Source organism: Geospiza fortis, unplaced genomic scaffold (assembly GCF_000277835.1).
Source record: "Geospiza fortis unplaced genomic scaffold, GeoFor_1.0 scaffold140, whole genome shotgun sequence".
Classification (NCBI taxonomy): Eukaryota; Metazoa; Chordata; class Aves; order Passeriformes; family Thraupidae; genus Geospiza; species Geospiza fortis.
The window spans coordinates 800,175-810,165 of NW_005054459.1; positions in this window are offsets into that span (position 1 = coordinate 800,175).

Here is a 9,991-nt window from a genome sequence, read left to right on the forward strand (position 1 = left end):
CACCTGGCCCAGCACTCCTGGCTGCACTCCCTTTCCCCTGCAGGGGCTGGAAATGCTCTACAGGGGAATTTTCTGCTCTGTCACAATTCCAGCCTTGGGCTGGGCACTGGATCTCCTCTGCAATTAAGTTTTATTCTTTGACACTAAATAGACCTTCAAGCTGATTTCTGAGGCGCACCCACACCTTCAAGGGAGTCTTACACAGTGAAACCAACCATTCCATTTGTCCCCAGAGTGTCTGTGGCCAGTGAGGAACCTGCATGCACTGCTTGAATTCAAAGGCACCACTGCAACCATCGCTGTTCATTAGAAAACCCCAGAAACACTTACGCAACTCGGATTTCCACAGAGTTTACTAAAATTAGCAAGGTTTTCAGCAGTTTTTCAGTCATCTGCGAGCTCGAGAGAACCATTTCTAGAATTTTATTTGCAGACCTTGCAGCAGCATTCAATATTTATAAGGAATTCCCTGTCTTGGTAGCAACGACTGACAGTTACAAAAAATAAGTACATTATAAAATGCATTAATATTTTAAGTCTGCCTGAGACTGCTGGAGGAAGATATTGCCAGCTTTTGCCTGACTGCCTGATATTTAGTTCATACGAATAACTGACAAAAGCAGACATATCTAGGAGAGAAAAGAGAGGGTGTGTAAGAAACTGCAAGAGCTACAGTGAAAGATTTGTCTATGTTTACACAATAAATCAGCAGCAGAATGAGGAAAAGATGCATTTTTTCCCCCTGTTTTTGTTCCAGCCACTCATTCAGTGCTGTTATGCACTCAGATATTGCTTTTGGGTTCTAAATAAAACCCTTCCTGATCCTCCAAATAAAATGTTGAGCTTGTGCTGAATCCAGATTTTCCCACAAAAATACGAATAACTCACATTTAATGATGCAGCTGAGAGAAAAGATAAATCTTGATCTGGCTGGAATAAAGTGCTTTTTCCTGAGTCCTCCTGCATGCTGGGTGCAGGCAGTGCTGGCCACAAGCCAGGGCTGTTTACAGTGCCAGTGTGGCTGTCCCACACTCCTGAGCATCTGCACATTTTGTTCCTGGCATATTTGTGTCTGTGGAGCCAGCTGACCTTGAAACTCTCATCAGAGGGAGAAAAAATAAAAAAAAATCAGCAGCCAGGAGCTACCACCCTCCATATATTCCAGTTATTATCAGAATATTTTTCCTCTGTTCAGTTTGCACAGAAATGACATTCAATAACACCGAAAATGTTCCCTCTGTCCCGAGAGAGGCATGTTCAGAGTGAAACCAGAAGAAATTAAAGGCCTCTCCAGCAATCCCCCGGCACGGGTTCATAAATATAAAACTGCAGCAGTGCCTGGCTCAAGCACTGAACACAAAATGTGCCAAAGCTCTGGGGTGCCCCTGCTCCTGCCCCTGCCAGTGTCTGCCTCTGGGAGGCTCCGTGTCCCTCACTGCTCCCCCAGGGCAGAGGATGGAGCCTCTGCTGGGGCACCCAGGGGGCTCAGGCTGTGACAGCAGGGGCTGGCAGCCCTGTCCACACCCCCTGTCCACACCCCCTCCTGCCCTCCAAAGTGGGGACACTCTTTGGAGCACCCTGGTGTGCCCAGGAGAAGGGAGCTGCCCTGTGGGATCTGAATTCCCTGGGAAAAGGAAGGATGCAGGCACTGCTGCCAGACCCTGCCCCTCTCCAGCTGGGACAGCTGCTCCTCCTGCAACCCCAGCTGCAGAATGGCTTTTCACAGAACCATGGAACAGTCTGGGTTGGGAGGGACCACCAGGATCATCCAGTCCCACCCCTGGCCCTGCCCAGATCTCAAACAACCCCACCCTGTCCATCCCTGGCAGCGCTGCCCAAAGGCTCCTGGAGCTCTGGCAGCCTCGGGGCTGTGCCCATTCCCTGGGCAGCCTGGGCAGTGCCAGCACCCTCTGGGGGAGCCTGGGCAGTGCCCAGCACTTTGGAGAGCCCTTAATTGGCAGATATTCCTCAAAGTGTTCTCAAGCCTCCCGAGGAGTGAACAGGTGAGTTCTGCTGTGAGCTGTGTGAAACCTGCTGCAGGTCAGAGCCAGGGACCTTTCAGGGAGCCCTGGGAATGAGGCTGTGCTGCTGGGAGCCAAACTGGGTCCTCTGCAACCTCCACTCCTCCCTGCAGCTGTGCAGGATTCGGTGACACCGGAGGGCTCCCTCCCATGCTGTCACAGAGCAGCAACACCTCTCTAAAATTGCAGCAAAACTCTTGGATTCACCCCACAGGCCCTCAGTGGAACTTTCTTTCCTGCCTGGATCTGCCTGGGCCTTCTTCCTGTGCCACTCCACACACCAACTCTGAATTTTACTGCTGCTTAGTGCTAAAATTGTACGAGAAAAGATGCCTCACCCAGATGGATGAAATTTACTTTACTTTCTGGTTAGTCATGAATTTCATCCTCTGTTTGATGTATCTGAGCCCAAGATGAAGGAGATCAGTGTAATCTCAGCTTTATAAAACCTTCTCAGTGTGGAGCACAACCACAGCCATAACTCAGCCGGCTGCAGGGTCCCTCTGCTCCGTGCAGGAACAGACAGAGGAATTATGGACTGGATTTCCCAGGACCTACCAGTGGAAATGAGGCATAACACCAGAATTGTAGGCATGTCAAAAAGCATAAAAATAAGCTTTCCCAGGAAATATGATGCCATATGGCCATGGTCTTTGTTGTGGTGAGCTCCTGGCAGTCCCCCAGGCGCTGCCATGGCAGAATGTTTCCGAGCAGGAGCCTGGGTTGTGTCAGCTCAGCACGGAAATTGCCTTGGGCTGTGGTGTTTCCACTCTGACAAAAGCACCGGAACTCGTGCATTCTGCACTGTCCCATTAGTGGAGAATTGACTCATCTGCGCTGATAGCCTGCACACACCTTGTCACCCAGCAAAGTCCCTGAGGTGCCAGAAAGGCTCTGATTGTTGCTTTGGGTGATTTATCCAAGATTTCTGCAGCACTCGGAGCCAAGGCCAAAAAAATTCCCTGCTGTGCCTGGACCAGCTGCTGCTCTCATCTGAGCTGTGTTAAATCTGAGCTAAAGCTGCTGAAGCCAACAGACAGGGAGTGCTACCACCAGCCTTGTTTTGGCTCCCATGTGTGGCCACCCCATCCCCAAAACATCAGCAGGACACCCACACCTGCGTGGGAAGCTCAGCCTCTCTGATTGCACCATTTGCTGTGCAAAAGGGTTTTGACAAAGGATTGAGTGGTTTTTTTTAATTGATTGCACCAGCCCTATTTTGAGGAGCAGGATGGATCTTTGTAGGGCTCAGGCAGGTATGGCATGAAAATGCTAAAACCTTTCCTGCCCAAAGCTTCACCTTCACCCCTGTCCTCCACCTTTATTTCATGTTTTCCAGAGGTTTTCCCACCACAAGCAGCCAGTGTTGCCTCCAGCAGTCCCTGCACAGCCCAGCAGAGGGGAGTGGGCCGCCACACTGGTTTTTCCTCTCCTGCCCAGTCTTGGGGCAAAGCCACACATCTCCAGGACGTTATTTAACCACACACCCTATCTGCAAAGAAAGATTAAACTTTTTTTTGTTGTTAAGCATAATTTTTCTAGTGGAAGGTGCTCCTGGTCATGGCAGGGATTGGAATCAGATGATCTTTAAGGTCTCTTCCAACCCAAACCATTCTAAGATTCTAAGCATGAAGCAGAAGCTTTACTGAAACAAGGTCTCTGTCCATAGTTTGATGGCAAAACATGCTGATTTTAAGTTCTTTACCCATATATGAGGCCTAGGTAAGAGTTCCCAGTTTTAGAAAGCACTGTGCAGGACAAACACGTTTTGGGACATCTGCAGAAAAGGCTGTGCAGAGTCAAGTTTCACCTCAGTGTGAGTGATGGAGACCTCCCAAAAACCTTGGTGCAGGAGCTGGAAGTGCCTGCCTGGGCATAAATCCAGTTCCTCTTCAGAAAAGTCTCTGAGGAATAAAATCTTTGTAAAGGGGAAGCTTTGGCACCAAGAGACCTCAGGGTATGGACACATGTAAGAGGAAGGGCAGAGGAGTGTCTCATCTAGCCAGCCTGGCAGGCTTTTGTCAGGCTGAGAGAGATAAGGAGCCAACCTGCCTCAGAGCCGGCTGAATTCCTGCGCCCATTGCAGCAGGAAGGCTCTGGAGCAGCTGCCTCCCAGGGGAGCTGTGTGCCCCAGAGCAGCCTGGCCAGCCTGAGCCAGGAGGAGCCACTCTGGCACTGCCCCCGGTCTCCCCAGCCCCTGCAGTGTGGGGCACACAGGGCAGGGTGAGCTGGCACCTGAGGCTGCTCTCTGTCCCCCTGGCTGGCAGCAGCTCCCTCCCTGCTGGCACAGCCCTGCCTGGTGGGCTCGCTCTGCACATCAAACGTCCTTCAGCCCTCAGGTGCTCACCTTCCAAAGCAAGGCCTGGTTTGTGCACCATTCCCTGGGAAATGTGCAAAGGGAGCCCTGAGGCAGCTGCAGGGCCCAGCTGAGGGAAAACCCTGCTGGAGGCTCCATGCTTTTTTTCTTCTGATAGCAGCAACCACACACAAAAGGAATGGCAACTTCAGTGGGAGCAGTGTGGGACTGCCAGCCCCCTGTGCTGCCCTGAGGAGCAAGGACAAAGCTGGCACCCAGCTCTGCTGCTCCCAGGGCTGGGGAGCTCCTGAGGGAGGCAGGGACCCAGGGGCTCCAGCTCCCCTTGGTGCTGCCTTCATGGAGCACAAACCCCTGCTCAGCAGTACAGGCTTGGCTCCTGAGCGCAGCTCTTCCCGTGGAGGCTTTGCCTAAATCTCACAATGCCAGGCCCCACATGGGCTACCCTCCCACAGCAGCCAAAGATAACCCTTCTCCCAGGCAAAGAGCAGAACAACGAGCAGAGCACACGTGCAGGGGATGTGCTGGATTCCTCACTAGCCTGTCGCGTGTCTTTGCAGCCTCCGGGACCTCAGTGCTCTCGGGAGATGACTAAATAAACAATCATTGCACACAACTCGCTCATTTCCTCACTCTCCTATCACCGTGGGCTCCATCCCAGCCATTATCTGCAGGGGGAATTCAGCAGGGCTGTAATTCCTTCACACAATGTGCTCTCACTTTCTGCATGGCTCCCAGGGGAGATGAGTGGGTCAGGATATCAAACCAGGCTTTGTGCCTTGCTTTGCCTGTCTCTGCCTCGGTTATCCTCTGGGAAAAGCAGAATGGTGACTGCTTCCTGCCTCTCTGCCTCGCCTGCATTCCCAGAGAGAGGGTGGGTTTCATTTATTAGTGCTGATAATTAATAAATGATGCTGTCTTTGAGCCCTTGGGGACCTGCAGATGAGGAGACTCAGCATGAAGCACCACAGAATGTTCTACCTTGCACAGCGATTGTGCTGTGCTGTTTCTTTTCAAAGCACCTACTGATGCTGTCCAAAGGGAGAGCAGCAGTAATAATCAAACCCAAGTAAAACCTGAGCCTGAAGTGTGTGAAGTGCAGCTGAGGCAGCCAGGCAGCCAGCTTAGGGAACAGATGGAATGAATTCCTGAAGCTGGAAGGGGGGGAAGGCTAAAATGGTCAGTTGGACATTGAGCCAAAGGGTGACCTTAGAGCACATCCCAAAGGGGACAATGACCACCACCAGCAGGTCCTGCTGCAGAGGAGAGCAGGGGGATGACAATATCTGGGAACTGCTGGGGAGCAGCAGGATCAACCCATTGCATTGTCAAGGGACTTTGGGAACAGCAGCACGAGGAGTGGCTGCTGCTGAGCAGAGGGAGGCAGGGCTGTAGCTACACAGAACTCTTCCTTTTGTCATCTGGGAAGTACCAGGGCTGGAAAAACTGAGGCTCAGACAGCAGATTTAGCAGAAGTCCATATCTGGTTCTCCAGAACCCATTCTCCAGAGCTAGAGATGATATTCTACTCCCAACTGAATTTTGCTGGTGATGTTGAGCACAGCCCTGAGAAGACAACTGAAGTAAGCCAAATATACCCATATCTGCTATTTCCTGTTTGGATATTCTCACTTTGGCAGACAGTGCCCATGCCTGGCTGTGCCACCCTGCCCCTTATCCAGCTCCAGGCTGGCTCAGGCAAGCAGGATGTCACATGCTCCAGAGGAAAACCTGTGTGGAGACACCTCTGTGATCCCAGCAAAGCTGGATCTGACAGCCTCTGGGGTTGGTGTGGGGACAGCACCTCACAAATGGCAATTCAGGAACATCTCAGGCCCTTGAGAACAACTTAAACTTCCCCAAATGCCCTTTTTAGAGCTTCCAGAAGTGTGTTTATTTGGTAACCAATGTGAGAGGAAACATGCAGAGGATGAAATGAAGTGTGAGCTCATTTTAAGGCTTCAGAGTATTTGATCAATTGCTGCTCAGAAAAACCTTGGTAGGTTGTGTGTACCTGGGACATCTGTGCTCCTTCTTCTACCCAATTAATTAACTTTGTCGCTGAGTTGCAGCTACTAATTAACACTTTTATTGCCATCATGTACACCAGAAAGGGTGAGGGCTTGAGAGCTCCAATGTCCCTCAGAAACCTGATGGTACCAGACAAACCCAGCCGAAAATCTGGAAACAAAACTTCAGCAGGTGTTACCTGCTGCTCAGTTCTTCATGGCTTCAAACACTTTCCTACACGGAGGGTTTCAAACTTCTGTTTTTCAAGCTCCAAGCAGAAGGAGAGATTTCAGATACCTCTGAGTAAGGTGTCAGTGCCACTGTTCAGAGCATTCACTCATTTTTTCCACAGATTCCTTTGCTTAGGAGTGCAGGGAAGGTGACAAAGACAGAGCTGCCAATGTAGGAGCATGGCTCTTTATCAGTACAAGCCTTATCTTATCTTCTGTAGGCTCAGCCTAACTCTCCGAAAGAAGGATTCAGTGACTAGAAAAGGGAAGTGACCCTGCTGTTTGTGCAGGAGGGATTGCACACCCTCCACCTGAGGTGCCATGAGCTCCTGATCCCAATCCCTGCTCTGATCCCATTGTCTGCTCCCATCCCACTCCCTGCTCCGATCCCCGCTCTGATCCCACTCCCTGCTCTGATCCTACTCGTTCTTCTGATCCCTGCTCCAATCCCTGCTCTGATCCCACTCCCTGCTCTGATTCCTGCTCCCATCCCTGCTCCGATCCCTGGCCTGACTCCTGCTCTGATACCTGCGCTGATCCTTGCCCTGAACCCTGCTCTGATCCCACTCCCTGCTCTGATCCCACTCTCTCCTCCCATCCCACTCCCTAATCCGATCCCTGTTCCCATCCCACTCCCTGCTCTGCTCCCTGCTCTGATCCCTGCTCTGATCCCACTGGCCAGGAGCTCCGCTCCCATTCCCACCCTGCTCCCCACTCTGTGCCCCATCCCTGGAAGAGGTTGGATGATTCCCTGATGGAATCCCTGATGGATTCCCTGATGGATTCCCTGAATCCCCAGCCCGTGCTGGGCTGCAGCTGAGCCCAGCAGGATGGAGAGAGGAGCCTCTGGGCAGTGCCCCCTGCCCTACACTTCCAGGGAAGGAAGGACTTCCCTGGCACTCCCTGCTCTGCCCAGCAGCTGAATTTACAAGTAAATACAGGTAAGGAGCTTTGCTGGAGGATAATTCCCTCCATCAGCAGAGTTGCATAAGCCCCCCTTTCCCCACGTGGCAGTGCCAGCAGAGGTGGTGTCGCCTGAGGCCTTTCCAGGGAGCCAGGGGCATTCCAGATCCCACAGTTTTAGGAATTTTTTATGGCAGCTGAGCTGCTCCAGTGTAACAACTCAAAGATAGTGCTAAATTCTCATCATCAGTTCTCTGAAAATGACAGAAAAATGAAGTGTGTGGACATGTCAGAAAGACACAAAACAACTTGGTTTCTTCAGCCTGGAGAGGAGGAGGCTGAGAAGAGACCTCAGAGTGACTTCAGCATCCTCAGGAGGGGCAGTGTGGGGACGGGTTTGGACAACATTCCAGGCACAGAGTGGGATTGTTGGGCTGTCCTGTGCAGGGCCAGGAGCTGGGCTGGATGATCCCCATGGGTCCCTCTCAGCTCAGGACATTCCATGATTCTGTGATCCCATGATAACTCACCAGGGCATCTCTGAGGCTGTCAAGTCTGAGGAGGGATTTCCCCTCTCTGGGCCCATCCCCAGTGCTCTGTAAAGAAGAGAGCAGAGAACACAAGGGCCCTGCTGCTGTGTCTGACCTCCAGAAGTCCAATTCCACTGATCTCTGCCTTTCTGGGGTCCCACATGCACTGCCAGCATTTAAACAGCCTGTGCATTTAAATTTTGTCATTAGACTCAGCACAGGAGGACAAGGCTTCACCAAGCTGCTGTTCAGAACGTGTGAGGCTGAAGTGATTACAAACCCTTTGCTTTCATTACTAGCAAGGCTTGAAGGTGCTGGGAGGGATGAGGGGTATAATTTACTCCATCTGAAAGGCTGTTCTTCCATTGCAGGCACTCAGAGATTTACGCTCTCTGCCTGCCTGTCTGCGTGCTTGGATTATTTAGGGAAGGCTGGCGGGGAAGCCAAGAGGAGCCAAAGCCCCACTCTCACATTTCCCTGGGCTGTGACAGTGCTTATTCCCAGGGAAGGAGCTTTGGGAGTGACTCAGAGGCACTCAGACAGCAGAGTGAGTGCTCAGCCCCCCGTCCCTGCTGCTCCAGCATGGCTGGAACCTACTCAGAGTGCGCCTCATCCTGGGAAGGATGGATCACTTCTACTGGGAAGGAGGGATCATCTCCCCTGGGAAGGAAGGATCACCTCTCCAGGAAGGATGGATCATCTCCCCTGGGAAGGATGGATCAGCTCTCCGGGAAGGATGGATCATCTCCCCTGGGAAGGATGGATCAGCTCTCCGGGAAGGATGGATCATCTCCCCTGGGAAGGATGGATCAGCTCTCCGGGAAGGATGGATCATCTCCCCTGGGAAGGATGGATCAGCTCTCCTGGGAAGGATGGATCACCTCTCCCAGGATGGAACACCTCTCCCAGGATGGAACACCTCTCCAGGAAGGATGGATCACCTCTCTTAGGATGGATCACCTCTCCCAGGATGGAACACCTCTCCAGGAAGGATGGATCACCGCTCCTGGGAAGGTTGGGTCACCTCTCTGGGAAGGAAGGATCATCTCCCCTGGAAAGGATGGATCCCCTCTCTCAGGAAGGGAGGATCACCTTTCCAGGAAGGATGGATCCCCTCTCCCAGGAAAGATGGATCCCTTCTGCAGGAAGGATGGATCCTCTCTCCTGGGACTGCACTGCAGCTCCATCCCTCCCGTGCCCAGCACACAGTCAATAGGGACTGGGAGGCTGCCAGGATTCCTGCACCGAGGTTAATGAATAAACAACGCCTGCAGGACTCACTCGCCTCCTATTTTTAATGTCTATATCTTTGATTGCATCTTCGAGAGAACTCTCCATAAATAACCATTCCAAGAGATAAAAGCATTGGATGTTTCCTTTGACAGAACAGAGATTATCAGCATTTAGGCAGAAAAACTGCTGGTAGGCAAGCAGGCTCTTGCTTTTTATAGAAAATGTTGCCTTTATCGTGGCAAACAGAATGCTGAAAGACAAGAAAATGCAAATATAGCAAGGGACATTCTGGAAATGGGAGCTCAGTCATGCCTTGTTTTCCCCATTTTTCCTGGTGGGAGGTGCTCTCATCACACACATTTCCAGGAAAACAAAGAAGGAAGCTCAGAAAAGTGGGCAGTGTTGGAAATTTGGAGAGCTGCCAGCACACCAAGGTTGCTGCTGAAAATGGGATTTAATTGCTTGGCTATGGATGCAATTTGGGGAATATTACCCAAGGTGAATAAAATAAACAGTTTCACAAATAGAACCCCTTGGATTTCCAAGAGCGCCTTGGATAGTTTGGAATGTCCAACATGAGACAAGGAGGAGAAATCCTGCTGCACTTTGTGGGAATCCCTGCCATCCAAGGGGGCTCCAAGCACCTTGGAGTCATTTGTCACTTGTGAAAATCTAGGTCATTTACTCCCCTCCTCCTGCTCTGCTTTTTTTCATGCTAAATATAGAATGTATTTTCTGGCTTCAGACTGA